We start from the raw sequence: 24292 nt of genomic DNA on the forward strand, positions 1-24292 counted from the left end.
CTGGGGGCTGCTGCCCGGGAGTGGTCTGGGTGCGTGCAGGGAGGGCCAGCAGGAGTCTGCCAACTTGTTCTGGGATCTAAATGAGCCTGGAAAAACCATCTGAAATGGGGGATCCAGGTTAGGAAAGGGACAAATGGACCCTTCCTGCCTAGATGGGTGGCCACCCAGTCCATGATGAGTTGTTGACCCCTTCCCTGCCCCACTCCATCCCGCGTAGGAGCTGGCAGCAGTCGGAATTGGCACGGGCTGGCTGGGGCGGGAAGGGAGGCGCAGGGGCTGCCTGGCACCGAGGGCTGTATGGGCGTGTGTAGCATGTGTATTTCAGAGCCTACACTTGAGGAGACTGTTGCTCAGTCTAAGAAAGCAGTGTTTGGAGAGCCAGGAAACAGAGCCAGGGAGCCAAAAGAGCTTTGGGAAATCTGTAAGGTAGGCATTTGAGACTTCAATAATTTTATCGCTTTTTGTGTATTTGTTCATTGGATTTGTATTGGTTTTACATTTTGTTTGTTCTAGGGAATTTTTCCTTTACGGGGTTGCCAGCATTAGCGGGTTTGTTTTTACAATCCTCGGGTAGGTCCCTAGGATGTGTCGGAATTCACTAGTGCCGCGTAGATGCCTGGAAGTTGAGGAGGCGGATAGGGAAATGGTGATGTTTTCCAGATCAAGAAGATTCACTTGCAAATCTCACTGCAATGGAGACTTGCTGGGAGTCCTGGACACCCACTGAGGCAGGTAGCTGAGCAACCTCCGGAAGTTTCTGACTTAAAGAGGCAGGAAGAAAAAAATTAAATCAGCAATTGATGTTCTGGAGGAGGTGGGCATGGGGAGAAGTTCTTGATTATTTAAAATATAAAGAAAGATAACTGGAAAATGAAAGGATTAAATAAAGGAATAGGTTTGGTGGGATTCCATCTCGGGCTGTAGCGTTTTAAGATAAAATTCAGCATGGAGACAAAAGTCAATGTGGGAGCTGTTAACAGCTCACTGGGCATGAGTAAGAAATGCTGCAATGGGTCTCTTTTTTTTTAACGGACTCCTAGACAACCTGAGAAATAGGCAGGGCTTTAGTTTGCAAGAGTTCATTTTAGTTGCTATTCCTTTTTGGCCACATGAGGTGCTCTTAACAAAATATACTGGTACTAGAAATTGGCCTAGAATGAGACAGTCAAGGGTTCACTGCCCCTTACTCCTTCCCTGCCTTATTCCCATTTTGGAGTGAATTACATGAGTTCAATATGCCTCATATAAACAGCTCTGTAGAGTGGCACAATTATCACTGCAGGGGATATTTGGATATTAAAATAAAAATGATCTTGAGTCAGTGGTTCTTGTCTTTGAAAGCATGGACCACATTGGGAAATTGAAAAGTCTACTGTGGCCTCATCATCCTCATCTCTTCTGATGCTCAACAAACAAAACTAAACAATGTCCATGAAGCTACAAAGCATGGCATAATGAGGTGACTAATTAAAGCACACATTTGAAATAGTATATTTCAAATATTTCAGTAAATTATAAATATCCATAATATTAGAGAACAGCTTATGGAGCCCCTTTTGCAGGCCATGAAATCCCTTCAGAAAGCACTGCTTAAATGATACCTGCACAATGAATCCCTTTTATCCAGATTTCCATCCATTGAAACTCCCTGGAAAGCAGCATTTCCACACTTCAGTAATGTGATGAGGTCTGAGATTCTTAAGACTGACCACCATACACTGCAAGATCCATCAGTACCTTCTAAATCACAGAGATAGCAGATGCTCTGAATAGTGTGGAGTACACTGCCTTGTACTCCCATTCTCTGAAGTGCAGTGATCTTCCTAAATCATGCGCCCCACATTGTCCACCCCAAGAACCAGGGCTTGTGATCTTACAAAGGATTCTTGCATTACTTTCCGTCTGAGGGACAGTCTTGGAAAATGCAATTGTTTAGATGTCCATTTCTGGGGCATTTTGATAATTTGTGGGACAACTGGTCAGCAGATATGAAATAAGACAAATTGTGTAAATCCAGTCCTCATAGAAATACAGATACCTTGGTTAAAAGCACAAATTTTTATATTCAACTGACTTGAGTTTGCATTTCCATTCTGCCACCTAGTCAATGAGTGACACTAGAGGCAAGTTTCCTGATCTTTCTGAGGTTCAGTTTCTTTATCTATAAAATTAGATAGTAACAGTACTGTCCTGATAGATTGTATAGGAAGTAAATAAAATACTGTATGATTAGAACAGCACATAGTACAGTATCTGGTATAACTAGCACCTAATAAATGTACCTGCTATTATTATTATTGTTATTTATGGGACCCCGTGACCACAGAATACTTGAAACACCAGTCACTTATTTTCCTTTTACTCTACCAGAAGGTAAAAAATAAGTTGTGCAAATTCAGATCAACATATGTGATCTTCAAAGTGTCCTGAAATTAAGTCATGAGCATCTGTGTTATTCTTTATGAGGAGACATCATTGTCCCTATATTTTGGATGGAAGAGGTCATTGACCTGGTTGAAGCCACAAGACATCAGTAGCAGCAGCAGGTTGGGGACACGGGTCTTAAGACTCTGCCCCCTAACTCTTGGATCGTGCTGCTCCTGTTGACCCTGCCAGGGAACCACACCAGGGCTGGCCCAACAAAAGCTCTTGTCTCCCAAGAGCCTCAGACATCTTCCCATGGATGTAGTCTTGGTTTGGCAGGCTTGGTTTTCCCACTTCAGCCCTGCTATAAGTTGTGGCCCTGAATCTTCTGGGCTCAAGCTGCAGGTGTTGGTTTGCCCACTTGGCCAGCTCATGCCGACGGGTGAGTGTGGTCATGACACCCAGTTCCAAGCTTCCACTGGGACAACATAGTGTCTGCTATCTTTGCCTAGCCCCCTAAGGACTGCATTTTTATTTTCTCCTTGTAGTTTCCTAACATGACGACTTAATTCATCCCATAGAGCAAACTCCTTGCCATAAACACTAAGTCCTCACTTGACATCGTCCATAGATTCTGAAACTTTAAGCAAAACAGCATATAACAAAGCCAGTTTTACCACAGGCTTATTGATATAAACAAGAATTAAGTTCCTACAGCATCTCATCAATGTTATAATGAAATGATGTTGAATTAAACTATGTTATTTGAGGATCTGCTCTACTATAAAGTGGAAGACACTCGTATAATTAACCTAACAAGCAAAAATGTCAAAAGGCCTTTACTTCTACATCACTCTATCAGTAATGTAGCCTCCTTTCTGCAGAATCCTCAGTTACAGGGCAGAGGCTAAGAGAGAAATTTCATGAAAGGTTTTCCAGGTAGAGCGTAGGCTTATCAAGGAAACTGAATCAAAAGCCCTTCCTGGGATTGGTCATCCAATGGCAGACTGACAAATAGTGTAGTGCCTTCTTCTAAGAAACCCACCACAAAGAGAGCACCAAAGGCTAAAGGTATGAGAAACAGGAAAGAAACCCTCTGAAAATTGTAGGGGGGGAAAAGACACACAATTCAAGAATAAAGAAGCGAATTTGGAAATGCAAAGACACCCTAAATTTGGAAATATGTATGATAAAGCTAAGGAGAAAGAGAAAGGAAAGAAAGGAGAAACAGCAGGGAGAGTGGGAATGAAAGTTTTAGCTATAAGTTCAGTGTTCTTCCCTGGGCAAATGATTCAGTTGGGTTCATTTCCTCATTTATAAAATGATTAAAATAACTCTCACCCTGATCCCAGGATTAGTGAAAGGAACAAATGAGATACTGTGTCAAAACTGAAGCAACAACAAGAACCTTAGATTATGCCCCTCAACAATGTGGGGAACATGACCTGCACCTGGAACTGTCAAGCAGGCATTAATAACTACACAAAATTAAAGGAAATTGACCCCCCCAAAGGCAAGAAAGAATGTGTGTATTACTAAGAAACAATTTTTTTCTTCATGATAGGGATGAAAATCATTTTGGATAAGTCATAGCTAATGAATAACCAATACCTAGTGTATTCATTTGCTAGGGCTACTATAATGAAACACCATGAGCTGGGGCCTTAAAGAGCAGAAATTTATTTTCTCATGGCTCTGGAGCCTGGAAGTCCAAGGTCAAGGTGTCTGCAGAGTTAGTTCCCCCTGTGGTCTCTTTCATTGGCTTGCATTTCTCTGTGTCTTCAGGTACTCTTTCCTCTGTGTGTGCACATCCCTGGTGTCTCTTCTTCTTGTTATAAAAACACAGTCCTATTGGATTAGGGCCCCATCATCAGACCTTGTTTAACTTCGATTACCTTCTTATAGGCCCTATCTTTAAATACTGTCATATTTTAAGGGACTAGGGGTAGTGGCTTCAACATAAGAATTTTAGGAAAGTGCAATCCAGCACATACCTCCTATCTATTAAACTCATTAAATAAAAAATACATTCTTGTTTTAGAAATGTATTGGGTCTGGAAAAAATGATATTGCCAAACTGCCATGGGGAGACACCACTGAAGGTGGCCTGATAGGCCTGGCCCGAGATTCAGGAGAAACTTGGCTTCCTGGCATATTTCAACTAAGAGGGGAAGTGAGGAACTTGGTTTTTTTTTTAACTTTTACCTGGACATTCTGTCAAAGAATTAGCCGACTAACCTTAGCAAGGTTGCATCTCCTTGGTGACAGCTGTTCTTGAAGGATGGATTTAATTAACACGATTTGGAGGTCAAAAGGGTTTCATTGGCTAAGTTCCTACTTCCTTTCAATACTCTGTCTCTTAAAGGAAGTGGAGGACTGACCCTATCATCTGGGTCCCTGCCATGTTTGGTGTGACCACACATGCTTTTCACCATGTCTTCGGACTGTTCCAAACTCCTCCTGTTCTCATGCAGTATGAACAGTGATACTCAGTAACACGGTTACCAGAAATACACACACGTACACACATGAACACACACACTTATTTATTCCTGAAACAAAATTTTTGGGCAGAGAGGAACACGATTTGTAAGTGATGTTTATGTATCTTTCTAAATTTCAGATCTTTGATTTCAGAGAAAGAGATACAAGGCCCAACTCATGGCTGAGATGTCCCCACAGATACGGGAAGCAGAGGGGAACAGGCACCTATTCTAAATTCACAGACATGAAAGGCATGAAAGAGAAAGGCATAAAAGAGAAAGGCATGAAAGATAACAGGAGGAGCAGGTGATGCCCGTGCACATAGAGAAGGGTTAGCATGCTTGCTCACTTCCCCGGCCCCTCCCTGCTGCAGTTGTGCCTGTAGGCGGACCCTTCGAGTTCCAGTAGGGACATCCCAGCTCCCCGTAGCAGTCTGGATGCTAGATCCAAACAGGAAACATGGGGACCTCATGCAAGCTAAGATATGTGCCTTGATTTTCTTTTTAAAACAACTGATGTGGTAAAAAAACTACATTGGGAGGAAAAGAAGCACACATTTACTACCTTTAAAATACCCAGTCATGCCCTTTTTCATCACAAATAAGATATGCCTCCGACGAACAGGAGGAAAGAATCAGTTCCCCAGGCCTCATGATCCTACCTCCTGGTCCTTCTGGTGCAGTTTCACTACAGAGGAGAACACGCTCCATTACTTGGCAGATGGTTTTCCCCTTAGGGTGTCAAACTCATTTTCACTGCGGGCCACACCAGCCTCGTGGTTGCCTTCAAAGGGCCGAATGTAATTTTAGGACTGTATAAATGTAACTAGTCCTTAACAGTTAAGCAAGATATCAGTGCTGCCACCAGGTAGAAACAAAGTACCGGGCTGGATAAAACAAGGTGGAGGGCCAGATTCGGGCCTTGTGTTTGCCTCCTGTGCTAAACCAGGGTCCATGTCAGAGGCAGGCGGTGTGATGGGTTATTGGGCTAAATTAGTTTGCCCAAACTTCAAGCTATTTGCACAGAATGCTCTCCCCAAGTGTCGGAAGCTCTTGTTTGGGATAGTAAAAAGAGACTTTGGGAAAAAAACTGTGATGTAGTTTGCAATATGTCAGGGACTGTATTATTTCACCCTGGTTTGCAGGTTCATGACTTGCCTCCCACGCACCCCCCAAAAAAACCTGCCTCTTGTTTCAGCTCTCATCCTATAAACAAGTACATATTTTGCACTCTATTTAGTCTCATGTTTACCAGGGTTTTTTGCTTGTTGGTGGTGATTTTGCTGTTTAAGATCCTCCCCAGGTGTAGTGCTGGATTGCTACCTAGTGTTCCCCTGCACAGGAAGGCTGTGGTGTGCTTTACGGAAAAAGTATGTGTGAGATAAGCTTCATTCAGGCCTGAGTTAAAGCACTGTTGACTGTGAGTTCAAGGGTAATGGGCCACTCATGTATACTAAATAAGCTGTCTTTAAGCAGAGATGCACATTAGACAAAGTATACATTGATCCGTTGAAATTGATAAATTTCAATTGATATTGATCAATTGATTCAATCGATCAATTGATGAAAATATTGTGATCTGATGTACAGGAACCTAATTCTATATATTCCCATAGGAGCAATGGATGGTTCAGTGCTTACTAATTTGGTTCACAATGACTTCATAGAACAGGGCGGCTGTGAATATGGAGAATAGCCTAGTTATTTCCTTTCACAGGGAGGTAAACTAAAGCTGGGAGAGATGAGGAACTTTCTCCCAAGGCTGCACAGGCAGAAACCCAGTCTGCCAGCCTGGAGTGTTATAATGCAATGACATAGTAATGGCAGAACAGGGGCCTGGACCAGATGATGGCAGTGAAGAATAGGGGCCAGGCAGTAGAGTGCAAGGGGCTTAGGAAATTGAATTAGCAGGACTTAGGCACGGAGGGCAGAGAGGAGGAAGGGGTCCAGGAGGACTCTGAAGCAGTATGGAGCCAGGTGATAAACTGGTGGAATCGGGAAGTTTGCAGGAAGAGTAAGCCACAAGTTCAGCAGGGATAAGGGTGGGGCTAGAGGACAGAAGTGCCAGCTGTTATGTTTTGAGCACTCACTTTCTTACTGTGCTGTGGAGGGGCTTTTGCTAAATAATCTCATTGAATCCTCACATCAGCCCTATGAGATAGGCCTGTTCATGGAGACGCTACTTGTAAACGACAGAACAAGGAATTTAATCCCAGGTAGAGTGACCCTGGAGGTTACAATCAAAGTGAGAAATTTGGGAGTTTGAGATCTTGGAGGAAGAGAAGCATTAATTGTAGTGATACCCTATCTTGTTCTCTCCTTACAGCACATACTTTCCTACCTTTATGTTTTTGTTTAAATATTTCACTCCCACAGGAATGTTGTTCTTCTCTCCTAGACCTTGGTTTTTTTGTTTCATTTTCTTCTGTTTTGTTTTTGATGTGGCAAATGGGTGGTTAAAGTTATTTGGTAGCTGCAGAAATTGGCATGGTAGGTTGTGTTATGCGTGCTGTTCAATAACAAAACTTAATCATTTCAAAGTTTTCTAGAATGTAATACATATTGCTTAAAGGAATTGTTCTCCTAACCACCCTTGAATTTCACATTAATACAGCTGTGGTTTATTTTACAGGCACACTCTTTAACAGAAAAAAAGTATGATTATGCTATTCATGTACTTGATTTGGATCACCTGACATAAAAAGACTTGGTCTTCATTTTGCTTCTTATCTGATATCAAGTATCTTTTTCTAGTACCTTTGAACTATATTTTAAAGATACGAAGTTTCTCTTTGAGTTTCCCAAATGTGTATTGCTAACACTTACTTGCCTATTTCCCAGATGGGTTAAGAAATTATGTATTCCCCTGACACTTAGGTATTAGGATTATTCCCATAGCACTCCTACTATGCCTGGGGACAGGAGTTTGTCTGAAAAGTTCCAGAGCTGTTTATTATGTTCAAAAACATGTTAACAACATGTAATAGTAAAAACCTCCTATATCAGACTCTCGAGCTCCTTCCTTCATTCTAAAATGCTCCTCTAAGATGTCTACGGGGTGAGCATGCCTCCTGACCACACAGAAGATGCCCTCCAGAGTCCTGACACTCCATCAACATGCCTCTGCCTGCAGAGTTCAAATGCTAGAAATTGCCAGAGCGGTTGGCTTAATCTCTGTAGGTGAGTACGGGAGAGTTCACCTACAAGGGAGCCTCTATTCTTTGCAATAACTCAAATTTGAAATCCTTCCTTTATAAATCAGGAACCTCTTGACCTGTTTGAAACCAAGAGAGAGTTGTGATGCAGCTGGCGGCTGTAGTATCTTCACAGGGAACTGAAACTCTCAGATGAAGAAAAGTCTGCATTTGTGTAGAGAGCTGGAACTTAGAAACAAAGGCTAAGGACAAAACAAATCATAATACAATGTTAAATCTTTGTCTTCTTCCTAAACTGCTTGAGTATTTAAAAGGACACCGAGAGAAGTGAAGCCACGTTTGATTCAACCAACACAAGAAACTACCTTTCAAATATTCCGGGCAGAGTAAAGTCCAAAGCGTGCTTTGCAAAACCGAAGGAAAGTCGTTCCATGTGTTTCTGATTTATTTATAGTTCACTCATGAAAATATTGCTTTGCAAGGACTAAGTTATATCCAAGAAACCTTTGATGAGCCATTTTAAAACATTGTCTTGAAAACAGGAAGCCTGTTTTGCCAAGAGCTAACAGATGCCTGAGCAGAGGTTCCGGATTGGGGTGTGGGGCCGAGCCCTGGACACTGGGATTTCTAAATCCAACAGAGCTGACTTCATAGTCCCTTTGGGGAACCGCTGCTGTGAGTCTGCCTCCACTCACAAGAATAATAGAAACCCTTCAGGAAAAATAACCCAAGGGGGGGAGGTGACCGCTGGCTCCCATCACTTCCAATTACATTCATTCCCTTTCATAGAATTTCAGACCGCATTCATAATATTCCACTTGCTGAATGATACTTCAGGAAATAATATCTCTACTGAAATTATATTAGTGTAGTACTAGTATCCTAGCCCTTAGAAACCTAAGGTATAATTTCTTGAATGAGCTTGGAAAACAGCAGCTTCAGAAGAGCCATTGACACTGGGAGTAGGAAATTTTTCCTTTTTCTTTTTGATGGTTTTTAAAATATGAACTAAAATTCTTAGAACCAAAGACGTCTAAAATGGCACTAAATAAAATAGTGTTTGTGCTGCTTTCTCTCACGTTGTTCTTTGTCAGCAGTTTTCCAAGTTCTCTGACTAGCTTCACCTGGGAAATTGTTAGACATGAAAATTATCTGAGCCCCCTTCACACCTACTGCTCCCAGTAGTTCTCAAATTCCAATTTATTTCAGAATCATGAGGGCTCCTTAAAACACATACTGCAGACCCTACCCCTGATTTCGGATTAGGTAGGGCTGGGTATGACCTGAAACTTGTATTTCTAACACATTCCCAGCTGATGTTGCTGGTACAAGGACCCCACTCGGAAAACGACTACCCACACCCTTACTACCGGTTGCTGCAGTTGAGTGGCCAGGGAGGTGGCCGCCAAAGCACAGGTGTAAGTTGAGACCGTCCCAGGCACATCTGCTAAGGGTTACCTGGAGATGTGTTTCAATGATTGAGAAAAGATACCATCTCTCAAAATTCCCGAGGACCATTATTCATGGCCAAGAAATGAAGTAGTTCACATAATTATTAGGATTATTGCATAAATCTGAGTCTGCCACAAAGATTTAATTTAAGAAATAGGAGCACCACTAGGCCAATGAATATAGAACACCCTTAGTTTTCATTTTTATTGTCAAACAAGTTTTTAATCCTCACTTGAGGATATGTTTATTGACTTTGTCAGGGGAAGAGGGAGAGAGAAAGAGAGAAGATGAAAGAGACAGAGAAACATCAATTGGTTGCCTAATGTAAGCGTCCCAACTGGGGGTACTGAATGCACAACCTAAATATGTGCCCTGGCTGGGAATTGAACCCTCAGCCTTTTGGTGCATGGGACGATGCTCCAACCAACAGAGCCACTAAGCCAGGGCAACAACACCTATAATTTTTAGAGACTTTCATGAATTAGGCTATCTACAGACTTTAAACTTATATAAAAGGAGTGACTAAACTCATCTAGTGACATGAGATTGTTCTTTCATTAAAACGTTAAAGATCTTTTATTGCTTGGATTCTTGCATAAGGAATATTGGGTGTACAATGGGAAAATGTCTTTGATAAGAATTGTATAACTGACACAAATGGACTGTTCTGATCCTCGGGCAAATCATGAACTGGAGCTCAGTGAAGGCATTTTGGCAGGGTGTGCTGCTTTTTGATAATCTGACAATACAAACAAAGAGCTTATAGAGCCTTCTTTAAAAAGTGATTTGTAAACCTTCAAATGCATTAGAATCGCCTGAGAATCTTGTTAATATGCAGGTTGTGATTCAGCAGGTCTGTAGTAGGGCTCAAGTTCATTTCTTTTTAATTGATTAAGAGACAGAGTAAAGGGGGAGAGAGAAAGAAAGAAGAGAAAGAGAAAATATTAATTTGTTCTTCCACTTATTTATGCCTTCATTGGTTGATTCTCGCATGTGACCTGGCCAGGGATCAAATCTGAAACCTTGGCATATCAGGACAATGCTCTAACCAACTGAGCCACCCACCCAGGACTCAAGGTCATTGCTAAAAATCTCCAAAGTGATGCTAATGCTCCTGGTTCAGGAACCCCACTTGAAAAAGCAAGGTTCTAAAATAGAGGTTCAGAACCCCAGAAACCTTTAAAAAAATTCTAGCCCTGGCTGGTGTGGCTCAGTGGATTGAGCACCGGCCTGCAAACCAAAAGGTCACCAGTTCAATTCCCAGCCAGGGCACATGTCTGGGTTGCAGGCCAGGTCCCCAGTTGAGGTGTGCAAGAGGCAACTGATCCATGTTTCTCTCACACATCAGTGTTTCTCCCCCTTTTTCTCCCTCCCTCCCCTCTCTCTGAAAGTAACTAAGTAGTCCTTTAAAAAACCTCTAAATCAAATGGTCTGATGGGACTGGGGCATAGATTGTTTTAAAGCTCCCAGGTGCAGTTTATTGTGCAGCCAGCATTCAGAACCTCTGACCCGTGAAAGTGGAGTGAATATTTTTAGGCTGCCTCTCTCAAAAATCACATCTCACTTGCAGCAAATTCATACTTCTTTAATAAGAGGCTTAAGTGCCTTTTTCTATGTTGCTGATAAAAGAAAGGAGCAAATGCTTTAGATTCCAGATGTGCTGACTGAGGGCAGAGTTGACATTAAGCTATGATAATTTGGCAACCTATTTTGTATTCTCACCTCTACTGAGGGTCTCCCTATTTACTCACATAGGTGAGCTACAGATATAAGCATGGGTAAACCAACACTGACAGTCAAAAAATGTTTAATATGTTCAAGTTCTGAGACACAAAATAAACATCAAGAGAAAAAATGATCTTAAAAATGTTAAGAGCAGCCGTGGCTGGTGTAGCTCAGTGGATTGAGCACTGGCCTGTAAACCAAAAAGTTGCTGGTTAGATTCCCAGTCAGAGCACATGCCTGGATTGCAGACCAGGTCCCCTCCCCAGTAGGGGCTGTGTGAGAAGCAACCACACATTGATATTTCTCTCCGTCCTTTTCTCCTTCCCTTCCCCTCTGTCTAAAAATAAATTAAAAAATATTTTTAAAAGTTAATATTTTAACATCTGCTTTAAGAGCAGATGTTATAATCTACTTGTCTGTAGCGTAAGTAAGTATAGTACTATTTCTGTGGAACTTCTGAGTCTACTTATAACTGCACCGTGATGGACCTTCTTGGATGAGTCACCTGCAAAGTGCACCCCTAAGTAGCTGAATGTGCTATCTGTACTTGGGGTAATTAAATGTTGTGCACTTAAACATCAGAGAATGCCTGCCAAATACAATTATGTCAGTTTTAGCCTAGTTGGATCTGAACTTCTCTTTCTCACAATAATTAGCCAATAATTGTAGTTACTTCTTAAGGTCATTCCTAATATCTGATGATAAAACTGTAACCACACAGAACAGGCTGTGTCCCTGTTCGTTGTGGCAGGAGGATGCAGACTCAATTTGTTTAATAACTGTATCGTGGTATTATATCAAATCCAAAGGAAGTAGCTTTCTTAATCCACTTAAATGCACAGCACTATTTTAGAAGTTAAATTTAATCCACCAAAGAGCCATTCTTATCCAGCCCATTTTTTTTGCCAGAAGTATAATGACAGACTTTGAAGAATTAAAAATTCTGATGCCATATAAATGTTTCCCATTTTAAGCTATGGTTCATTCATGGCCATGAATGTAACACTGACAAAAACACTAATGCAAAAATTATCTTCTTAACCATATCTCCATGAGTTGCAACTGTGTAGTAACTATTGGTAGAATAAATCAGTACTAGAACTGCTATGTCCGGGACAGCCATGAAGAGATGGTTCTTGTTCTGTAGTTCAGTACACTATTTTGAGCCCCTCTATGTTCTGCCTTGTCCCTTGGAGTGAACTTCACCCACTCACGTGCCTGGGTGAGCAGTACAAACCAACCAGAGATGGAGGAGATGATTTAGGATCACCTTTTTCTAATTTCATCTTCACCCCAACAGTAGCCTAGAACTCCTCTCTTGACCTCTTTGTATGTCGCACTTTTATCGGTGTTCTCTTCAATATTGAACTTCAGATGTTCTCACAGACTTAGGCATGGCCATGTTGTGGCTTACAACAACCACCACTGCTGCATTTAAAAACTTCCTGCTCAACTTTACCTCTGAGGAACCCATTCCCACTGTGACAACTTTAGGCAGGCCCATCCAGTTGTGGTTACAACAGACCAACAAGAAGCCGGGGGTTAGCAAAAGGAAATGAGTCTGACCCGCAGGTTACTGAGCATACCTGTGTAGGGTGGAGAGAAGCAGGATAGGATGATCCTCCCTGAACTAGGGAGCTGACGAAACCCCTTGGACTTTGGGTCCTTTCAAATTCATCTCCAGAATACCAAGCTCAACACTGAGACTAGAGTTTTAGAGTTGGAGAGTTTGGGGAGGAAGAGTGAGTTGGGGAGCTTTTAAATTTATGCATTCTTAAAAAATCATGACTTTAAAATGCATCCTTAAAATATCAGTTCAGTGTAATACTGGAAGTTCTGACTAATAAAACTCAGTTGCCCTCAGAGGTACGTTTTAGTAGACCTAGCTTTTTATTTTTGAGAAAAGAAAGGCTGGTGTAGAATTGTAAAGTGATGACCAATAAACTCATGGATGTCTGTTTGCTTAGTGAAATTTTCCTCTTAAATCAAGGTAAACCACATTTGAATCTATCTGAGGGAACAATGCCTAAAATCTAATCAATAGCAATCATTGGGGTGGGTTTTATAGTTCTAATAGCCAGAGATTGTTTCCAGCTTTTGCTGATTTATCAGATGTTTTAGAGTAGATGGGTTTTCAATAAGGAAATAAGCCATAGCAATAGAATAGAAAATGACTACAAACATAAAAAAAAAACCAGGTAAGGCTCTGGCCTGGTAGTTCAGTGTGTTAGAGTGTCATCCCCATATGCCCAGGTTGTGGGTTCAATCCCAGGTCATGGCACAAACAGGAATCAACCAATGAATGCATAAATAAGTGAAACAACAAATCAATGTTTCTCTCCCTCCCTCTCTCTCTCCCTAAAAATCAATAAAAATAAACAAAGAAACAATAACAAAGGATGGGCATACACGTTACCAGGCAGAAACAACGACAAGAATCACTGGACTAACCCACTCAGGAAACTTCCCTTGTGCATTCTGTTGGGGTAAGTTAGTTCTATGGATGGACGTTCTTCAGCTGCACTGTCCAAAGTGGCGCCCCCAGCCACGTGTGGCCAGCGAGAACTTGAATTGTACCTAGTCCACATTGTGATGTGCTGAGTGTTAAACAACACTGGATTTCAACATTTTAGCATAAAAAGATGCAAAACATCTCATTTACAATTTCTATATTGATTCCACGTTGAACGATACCTTGAATAAATTGGGATAAAGAAAATATATTTTAAAAATTAATTTCACCTGCTTTCTTTCTTCTTTTTCAACGTTTTTAGTGCTGGTATAAGAATGCTTTAAATCACGTGTGTGTCCCATATTGCATTTCTATTGGCAGGGCCATTCTAGAACCTGAGGATCAAAACAGCAAAGTTAAACTCCCTGATAAGTACAAAACGCAAGAAGGCCTTACGAAAGACTTTTTATGTGAATTTTCTTGTTTGGTTTGTTTGTATTAAAAATGGTTTTAAATTAACTTTACTTTGTTTTTCTCTGTAGTTCAGTAGATACTTTCTACACAAATGTGAAAATATCCAGCAACAGAGATTTAGAAATGAAAGATCTTTCCCAAACTACCCCAGGTAGAAATACAGGGTTAGGCAAAAGTAAGTTTACAGTTGTTCATATGGAAAATACTGCAATAATGAATATATAATAATACAAGAATAAACTGTGCTTCATATACTTCCAATTTTAAACCTACTTTTGACCCACCCGTGTTTCTCAAATTAAGTAAAATACTCCTATGTAAACCATTTAGCCACGTTTTGTACAGAAATTAATTGAGTAAAATGAAATGCTATATAACGCTATATATTTCTTGATATATTATACATCTGTACACATACACCAGTCGAATATCCACTAGTAATTTATGTAGGTGACAAATGGACCCAGGTAGTCTCTGAAGTTCCAGCCTAAATTTATCTTGTGTGAAAATTGCAGAAGTCTGAATTTGTTCAAGCTGGAGACGTTTTAAATCTATTGCACTGATAAGTTTCTGGAGTACCAAGTACTGTGAAAGATGCTAAGGATACAATGATGGATAAGATAGATACAGGTCCTACTTTCTCAAGGCATACAGGGGATGCAGACAGGCAATTATCATGTAGCCTGATGAACTGTGGAATGAAGAGCCAAGAGAGCAGCAGGCTGCAAAGGCACCTAACAAGGACTTCCTGGAAAGGGCACAGTTTCGGTTGGGACCTGGAGGATGTAAAGGTTGTTCCAGTGGGGGTGGCGTGTGCATAGATAGGGCTGGAGGCAGAAAATTGTAAATTGTGAAAACTCGGAGAATTAAAAGGAATTCTGTTTTGCTGCCTATCAGGTGGGGGGTTAGGAGACTGACAAGATGTGAATCTGGAGAGGTATCATATGGGCTAGGAAAATAGCCCATGCCTTGTATGGTTTTGTGAAACGGCCAGAAAAGGCAAATGTATAGATTAATATTTGTATAGTGCTAGAATGAGAATAAGGAGCGATGGTAAATAGGCACGTGCTTTCTTTTTAGGATGTTGAAAATGTTCAAAAATTAGATCATGGTGATGATTGTACAACTTTGTAAATATACTAAAATTCATTGAGTTGTACACTTAAAGCAGGAAAATTTTCTGGAACATAAATTGTGCCTCCATAAAGCTGTTAAAATAAAAGGGCATCTAATAAATTCTGCTGAGAAGTTTTGATGCTCTCCCAGTTGAGGCAGGAAGGTAATGATGATGTAGACTCAGGCACTGCATGTCAGAGAGCTCCCAGTAGCATCACACACGACTCCTGCTGCCTGAGAGTGAGGTGAACACAACTAACCCCTACGGAGCATCTGCTGTGCATTAATGCTGTGTGGATGCTGTATCTATATTATCTCATTTATATCTCACAAAAACCTACTGGCCTCTTGACTTTTCCTGAGTGCTTTAGTATGGTCACAATAAGGATGTAATTCTATTGGATCTGAAATATAGACATCCACTCTTTACCTGGGGGCAATTCAAGCTTAGGGAGGTGAAGTAACTTGCCTGTAAGCACAGACTGTGAGTGGCTGGGGCAGGATTGGAACTGAGGGGTTGTAGGATCCAAGGCTTTGCTCTTTCTACTCCACCCTGCTGCCCAAGACTAGGTGAATGAGCACACTCAGCATGGGGCTGAACTCTTTGGTAGATTGCCCAGCAATAATACTTAACATACATTTGTATTAGTTTCCTCTTGCTGCTGTTAGAAGTTACCACAAATTTGGTGGTTTAAAGCGACACAATCCAGAAGGTCAGAAGGCCAAAATCGGTCTCATGGGGATAAGGACAGAACTGGTTCCTACTAAAGGCCCTAGAGTAGAATTCATTTCCCTGCTGCTTCCAGCTTGGAGAGGCTACATGCATCCCTTGGCTTGTGCTTCCTTCCTTGCAATGGTTTTACTCCGACTTCTAATGTCATCACAGCCCCTTCTTCTCTTACTTCACCCTCATGGGTCCCTCTTGTAAGGATCCTGGTGATTACCTTGGGCCCACCTGGATATATATTCCAGGATGATCTCTACCTCATAAGCCTTCATTTAAATCACATCTGCAAACTCCCTTCTGCTGTGGAAGGTAATCTAGGGGTTTGGTGATTGGAATGTGGACGTCTTTGGGGACAGGCCTACCTTCTGCCTACCACACCCCTGCTCTAGAAATCTGTGTTTGAAAGTAGTCTGGGAATAAACATAGTCTTTCTTTTTAAAAAATATATATTGTTCCTTTATTTTTTGAGATTTTAATCTATTTTAAGTAAATATATGGAGGGGAATGGAGGGTGAAAGAGAGGGAGAGAAACATCAATGTGTGGTTGCCTCCTACCAGGGACCTGGCCCACAACCCAAGCATGTGCCCTGACTGGGAATTGAACCAGCAACCCCTTGCGTCACAGGCCCCCACTCAATCGACTGAGCTACACCAGCCAGGGCTAAACATAGCCTTTCATATTTTGATCTTGCATACAAATTCAATTTTCTTTATTCATAACAACCAAAGTCAAAACTAGACTTAAATAATATTATATTTATTTGTCTTCAATTTTAAATATCTTTCTCTTGAAACTTTAGAAGACTAAAATAAATTAAAATTTTTGATGTGTTATAAAGGATATTATTTTTCCTTGGTGGTATTATTTTTAGTTGATAAATTGCAGGATTACTGTAATATGTCAAGACCTCAGAGAGTTCTCATGCCAAAGAAATGTGGAAAGTTGGAAAATTAGAACAAACACACATGTAGATAATATTTTTATGGCTCATAAACATTTTTTAAGACATACTTTCTCTTCTACAGTGTCATTTAAGACAACTAACAATTTTGTAAAGCTCACAATTGTTTTTATATAGGCCAGTATCTTGTTTTTTTAGGGTTCTATGGTGTCTATTTTGCTCTAGGTTTAATCACTACATCAATATTTGTGAGTTGCTTAAGTCAAGGCACCAAATTATAGCACAAGATGAACAAAATCAGAGGCCACTAGACAGCCTTGAAGCCTCTCACCAAAAGCACAATATAGAGAAAGGGGCTTATCTGTTATTATTCAAGGATCCTGGGCTCTTACAGCTCACTGTTCCAGAGGTACATAGACCTTACCATATTTATTTTAAAATACATGCATTCAAAACATTAAATAGTAAAAGTGTGTGAGCTGAAGAGAATAGGATGCTCCTTTAGTTCTTACGAAGAATTTTTTCTATATTCTGTCTCTTTGACTAATGATAATAATACATGTCTTTATAACTCCTGTCACCTTCACAGAATATATCATCCCCTTAATTTTTTGTTCTCTTATACTCAGCATATCACCATGGACTGTTTCTATTCTTCAATTCAAATCCCACGACAGACTACTGTTAAAAGTAGTATTTTAGCTCAAAAATGTGCTTGCTGGTTAACGAGGCTTAAGCTCTCTCAGAATAGACTCTTGGGGGGATTCAGGATACTTGCTCTCTGCCATTAACTGCCCCTCGGGGGGACCTCCCAGACTAAGATATACTCCCAATTTTAAAAAAGATTTTATGTATTTATTGTTTTTAGAGAGGGGGGAAAAGAGGGAGAGAGGGAGAGAGAAATATCAATGTGTGGTTGCCTCTTGTGTGCCCCCTACTGGGCACCTGGCCTACAACTCAAACAAGTGCCCCGACAGGGAATCAAACCAGCAACCCTTTGGTTTGCAGGCCTGCACTCAATCCACTGAGCCACACCAGCCAGGGCTACCCCTCAATTTTTAACTGCCGCACATTGGCATGGAACCAGCCCATTCTGTGTCTCTTCCCTCTTACCAGGCTCAATGTGGCTTCTTATTTATATCTTTAATCATAAGACTAGAGTCAGGCAATCCTGAATGATGGATGTTCTGTAGTTTAGTTGTAATCTGAATGGTCATTAACTGCTTATGTGTCCTTGGGGTCAGTCTGTCTGAATCTGAGATTTTCCATATGAAAATCAAACCAGTCAGGGTTGTACAATATGACTATTGAGTGCTTTTTGGTTCTAATATCTTATGAGCCCAGAACATTTAGTGAATATGGAAATTATGTGTTGGATCTTGGTTTTGGTTCCCAAGAAGCTGATTCAGATATAAACAAGTAGTTTATTGTTACCTGAGTACAAGTAGTTCATTTGGGAGGTGCTCTCAGGAAATACTGGCAGAGGTTTGGGGAGATAAGACAGAAAAGAGGAGGAAGACAGGAAGTGTATTATCAAGCCAGTTACCACTGTATGCAACATGCTTCCAAGTTATTCTAATTTAGAAGTGTGGAAACTGAGTATTTATTCACATACTTCTTCTCCATCATTGGCTTTGGGTGACATTTCTTTACAGTACTTCTTGTTCCTTTATTTCTATAGTCAGAAAAACAAACAAGCAACAACAACAAAAAATACCCTCCCTGTATAGTGTTGCAGGTGTTCCCAGTAAGCTTTTTGTTGTTGTTGTTGTTTTAAATATTTTATTCATTTATATTTAGAGGGGAAGGGAAGGAGAAAGGGAGAGAAATATCAATGTATGGTTGTCTCTCATATGTCCCCCACTGGGAACTGGCCTGTAACCCAGGCATGTGCCCTGAACTGGGAATCAAACCATGATCCTCTGGTTCGAAGGCCTGCACTTAATCCACTGAGCTATACCAGCCAGGGCTCCAGTAAGCTTTCTAATTATGGAAGTAAATGTCAGTGGGATTTGGGCAGGGAGCTGACTACATCTGCTATAATATGTGGGGGAAGTATGGGAAATGAATGGTCAGGAAATGAGAGAGTGGTGGTCACATGTTTAGGTTTATTTAAACTTGCCATGGATGTTCCAGAGATTACAAGGCAATGTTCTGAATGTGTAGCAGCATATACATGCTACCTCCATGATGTGCACAGAGAAGAAAATTAATTTGTAGCTAATTAAAGAAGACCTCACAAAAATCCGTACTGGAATGAAAAGGATGGTACATTAGTAAATTATGGATGCTTCTTATTATTTACATAGAAATACTTTTAAAACACCACTGTACAAACATTTGCAATGACATTTTCTCTCATTACCCATTCTTCAGATAATGACATTAAAATGTTATGATGCCATGGCATTTCAACTAACAGGGAGCTCATTTTTAATTGCTTGGTTTAGAAGGTTCAGTTTGGCAAAGAGCCTTCCCTTATTTATTTTGGGTCTTCCCTTTAATGCATAGCCAGTGCTATGTGTGAAATGGGCCAGTTGGTTTTATGATCACCCCGTGCTCCTTGAAAAGCTTTGGCATTCAAATATGCTCTTACAAATATGTGGGGTGAAAGGAATGGGACAATTTAATTCATTCTCCCCATTGTTTATTTCTGAGAACCAACTTGCCAACATCCATAAAATATAGAAGAGGCTTAGCAATCAATCACTAGAGAAAGGAGCAACAGAAGGGAAAGGAGACAGCTGGCCGAGGAACTCGAAGCTTCGATCATTATGTGTTGCAGGACAAGAGAGCAGAACCGCTGACTTCAGGTTTCCTTTGAGAAGTGCTGTGCTGGAGAACAGAGGATTGAATAGTCTCCTAAAGCCAAGTATAGGTGTAACTCCTTTGGGAGTCAGTCAGACTGCTGGAAAGTGAAACTCAGTGGGTAGATATTAAATAAGATTTGACTTACATGCAAATTAGACTTTTTAAAAAATTTTATTTATTTATATTCAGAGGGGAAGGGGAGGAGAGAGGGAGAGAAACATCAGTGTATGGTTGCCTCTGGTGTGTCCCCTGCTGGGAACTGGCCTGCAACCCAGGCATGTGCCCTGACTGGGAATCAAACCATGACCGTGTGGTTCGCAGGCCTGCGCTCAATCCACTAAGCTACGCCAGCCAGGGCGCAAATTAGACTCTTAAAATAAGAATCGACCTTCTCCACCAGACCCTATTGTTTGACTCAGCAAAAAACCAAGACCTGGAAAGGTTTGGAGATTTGTCCACCAGGATCACAGAGCTTATGGATTCAAGTATTCTAACACCCTGTTCAGTGCTCTTTCTACCCCTGCACAGTGCTATATTGCTTCTCCCCTCCTCATCTCTCCATTTACACAACAAAACGACTTGAAATGATTTATTTTTTAGATTATTCCTACATGTAATAAATAGTTTCTCACATACACACACACACACACGCACACACCCATACACACACTCATACACACACGTTAAAAAGTTGCCCTTGGCTTTACAATGATAAAAGTAAAATGTTGAAATCCTCCAGTCCCACAAAGTCTGGAACAATTTATGTTATGGTTGTTTGTTCAAAAGTGAAAGTAAAATAATTTGCTGTTATGTAAGGACAGAAGTTGGCTGAGCACGTCACTAACGGAGAAAGGGGGTGTTTTCATAGAAAGTCTTTGTCCTGACCTCGTCTCTGTTTGATCTCCATTTTTAAGCAATATACCATAGATCAGTTAGTTTTTTAAAAAAGGCAACATTTCTCTGGTGCTCTGCCCTAGAGTTCTCTTAACTTCTTCTGCCTGACCTGCTTCAATGTAGTGGTCATTTAAAATCTGAGCCTCAGTCTCTCTGTGTTTAAATAATAGAGTACTTCTCAGCAGGGGTAGATCTTGTTTTTGAGGGAGTCTTTCTAAGAAAAAAATACAAAAATATGATTTTAGAAATTTAGGAAAAACACAGGTCCATGTGAACTCACTGCAAAGTTCCCTACCAGGGCTTTGAAAGAAGCCTGTGCCTAAATTAAGCATCTTTGCCTTTGAGACAAATATGCCCATGTACCCCAATATACTCCACAATATCTCCTTCCATCCCAAGAAACCTGGCCCGTATCCTTTCTGGCTGTATGGCTGCACCCTTGACTGGTCTTCTACCTGCCTCAAGTCCCACCCAATCTTTGGTTCCATCTCCCACTGGCTGCCCAAGGAAGTGTTCAAAGTCTGAATCTAATCACACCATCCCCACTGTCTGCTGTTCTAATGCAGGTCAGGCTTTCATGCCTATGTCCCTGCCATATCCTACTTTTTCTCCTTTTCCTACTGCCTGGCATACCTCTCTTTTCCAGCTGTGCTCCCAGATCATCTGATAGTGAAGTCTCTCCAGGATCTCCAATAAAAATGGCCACTCCTTCCCTTCCAATGCAAAGTTGCCTGCAAGAAGCTGAAGGAGAGAGAGGCCTTGAGAAGCCTTGAGACTTCTCACCTGAAAGGTGAGGCCAGAGGGCTCTCTCCTTTCCCAGTCCCCAATCCAGCCACTGAGCATGTTGCTCCTGAAGGGCCTGGGGCTGCCTGGCCAGATACTTTTGTTTCTCTTTCTTCAGGGGGAGGAAAGGGAAAGGCGAGTCCTGCTTTCATTTTGTTCCTTGAAGAATTGTACCAGGCTTCTCATTTCTCCCTTTTCAATGGTTTCTTTCAATCCTTATTCTAATCATGAAATGTGATTCTGAATCCGTTAACTGCCTCTCTAAATGTGATGATGCTGCACTAGGCACTGAACTAAGGACATAAAGCATCTAGTGAATCTTACCCTTAGGAGTTCATAGTGCAAATGTACTTAAGAGAAAAAGGTCATTGAGGTCCAGGGAGCCCTCCTGCACTCTGCTTCGCAGTTGGCAGTGGCTCCCCAGAGGTCAGACATGGGGACTGGCAGTGTGTGTCTGGTTTGCATGCACCTGCATGTGTTCCCTGTGTGCAGTGTCCTTCTGACACAACTTGGTAGCATTGTGAACCTCATATATAATAAGCATTACTGTTTCAAGAAACATTCCTTTTCTCTTTGTGTGTGGAGGGGATCCAATGCAGTGAATTTTCCTTACAAGTTTGGCCAAAGAAGACCATGCAACAAATGTTGCAGTGTATTGTGGAAATTCTGTAAGACAGGATGATTCTTTCTAAAACAAAAATCAAATAATAAAAGCTCTCTCATCCCTTAGTTATCAAATGCTTGCTAAATATCACAGCTCATTTGGTGGCTGATTTGACTTGCTTCTTATTCTGAGGATGGCCCTTCTGGTAACACGGGAATGAAATCACTTTCCCAGGAAGTGGGATTTATTAGCCACAAGTAGAGATTTCTTATGATATAGAAAAATGTTCAGTTTATTGCTGGTACAATGATAACATAATTATGGTCAAATTATGCACAGTTGTTTTGTGTCACAGCAAAAATAAATAAATAAGTTGGGAGTAAGCCCTCAACATGACAGACTCTTTTATCTAATAGTATGAAAGTGCTGGTGACTCTAAAAGCTTATAGAAAATAATCATAAATTGTGTGTGTGTGCACACCAAATGCAAATGCTAGAAGGATTTATTATTTTGCCTATTTAACTGCCTTTGCCCCTGTGTATCCATCTCCCAGAGTCCTTAAAATGATCAGGCCAAAAGGAGAATACATTATCTCTCACCCTTCACCTATCCCCCAACTCCCATACCTCAGGGCAGCAAGGCCATGGTGTCTTGCAAGTACCAGAGACATGCATTTATGCTTTCCCACAGAGGGGACCTCTAATTTTGCTCATGCTGTGCTCCATGTTTAGAATTTCCCTGTGCCCTCTTCCCCTCAGTTGCCTGTCCAGGTATCTAAGTAGGACATTTCCTAGGATCATGTGCAGATCCTCCAAGCAAGAAGCTTTTCACTCTAGTAACACATGGTTTCCGTCTCACAACATTAACCTTAGTCATTCTTCGCTTTGCTGTTATTCAGCTATTTGCCGTATCATCTCAACACTGTAATCTTTTAAAGGGAATGAGCTCCCTTTGGTCTCATCCTCTCAGAGAGCACAGGGCAGTGCCTGCATTTAGGAAACATTGGACTGGATGCATAGGGGAGTTAGGTTTTGAAATTGTGTTGAGTTTGGATTCACATTTCTGAGTCACAAACTAAATGATTTCTATGTGTGGTTCAGGCAAGAAGGGCGGGATGAAATGGGCAGGCTTTTAAAAAATGCCCGCTACCTGACTGTGAAAACTGTCTGTGTGAGACCATGGCTCCTAAGTCTTCACCAATTCTTTCTACCATTTCTTAGAGACATGGGTGCAGACCAAAGATAAAGACAGCCAGGAGAAAGAAGGCCTTGTTATTATTTATATGCCTTTATAAATTTCCCTTGGTCTAATTTAACTTTTTCAGAAATTCCCATGTAGAACTGAATCTGCCTCTGCAATTTCTTTAAAATTAAACTTGTGTATCAGTATTCATAGCTCCACCTACTCTTCCTCCCACATTGATCTGTGTGCAGGTTATACAGATGTCTGGGATGTGCTTGCACTCTGCTTAACAGAAACTTGGCTGGCTTCCCCTGCATTTACTGGTGGGATTGCTTGCCAAACAGGACAGCAAATCGGAAGTCCTTAGCTATGCAGCCTGCAACAGTCAGGTTTGTTCATGCAACATTGCACTTGATTTCTCCTCTTGCAAAAATGCTACATTTTGGAAAGTGGTGCTAATACTGGCCTTTGAAATAGTCAAGAACTTCATGACTTTTCAGAGTGGGTTTTGTGAATTAAATACTGGTGTGAAAGTGACCTGAAAGAAGATGCTAAACTCCAGGGAGACAAACAACCAATTAAAAAATGGGCAAAGGACTTGAACAGACACTTCTCCAAGGAGGACACACAGAGGATCCAGAGACATATAAAAGGATGCTCAGAATCACTGGCCATCAGAGGGATGCAAATCAAAACCACAGTGAGATACTACTTCATTCTAGTCAGAGTGGTCACCATAAATCAATAAATAAGCACAGCACTGGTAAGGTTGTAGAGAAAAGGGAATCCTAGTGCACTGTTGGTGGGAATGCAGACTGATACAGCCACTGTGGGAAACAGTATGGAATTTCCTCAGAAAACTAAAAATGGACCTGCCTTTTGACTGGCAATTCCATTGTTGGGATTATACTCTAAGAATTCTGAAACACCATTTCAAAAGAACTTATACACCCCAATGTTCTTAGCAGCACAATTTGCAATAGCCAAGTATTGGGCACAACCTAGGTGCCCATCAGTAAACAAGGGGATCAAAAAACTGTGAAACATTTACACAATGGAATACTGTGCAACAGAAAGAAAGGAGCTCCTATCCTTTGCAACAGCATGGATGGATCTGGAGAGCATTATGCTAAGTGAAATAAGCCAGGCAGTAAAGGAAAAATACCG

The 24292-nt window shown here is 41.1% G+C and overlaps 1 protein-coding gene across 1 annotated transcript in view; it reads left to right on the forward strand.

Annotated features, from left to right (window-relative positions):
• Positions 1-327: 327 nt before the first annotated feature.
• Positions 328-24292, forward strand: part of PHACTR1 (phosphatase and actin regulator 1) — a 300114-nt gene continuing 276149 nt past the window's right edge. The window contains exon 1 of the mRNA XM_037037890.1: positions 328-426. The gene's annotated coding sequence lies outside the window, so the exon portion shown is untranslated. The remainder of the gene's footprint in view (positions 427-24292) is intronic.

The sequence above is a fragment of the Sturnira hondurensis genome, unplaced genomic scaffold (genome assembly GCF_014824575.4).
Source record: "Sturnira hondurensis isolate 20B ecotype Veracruz unplaced genomic scaffold, ASM1482457v3 Scaffold0023817, whole genome shotgun sequence".
Lineage (NCBI taxonomy): Eukaryota > Metazoa > Chordata > Mammalia > Chiroptera > Phyllostomidae > Sturnira > Sturnira hondurensis.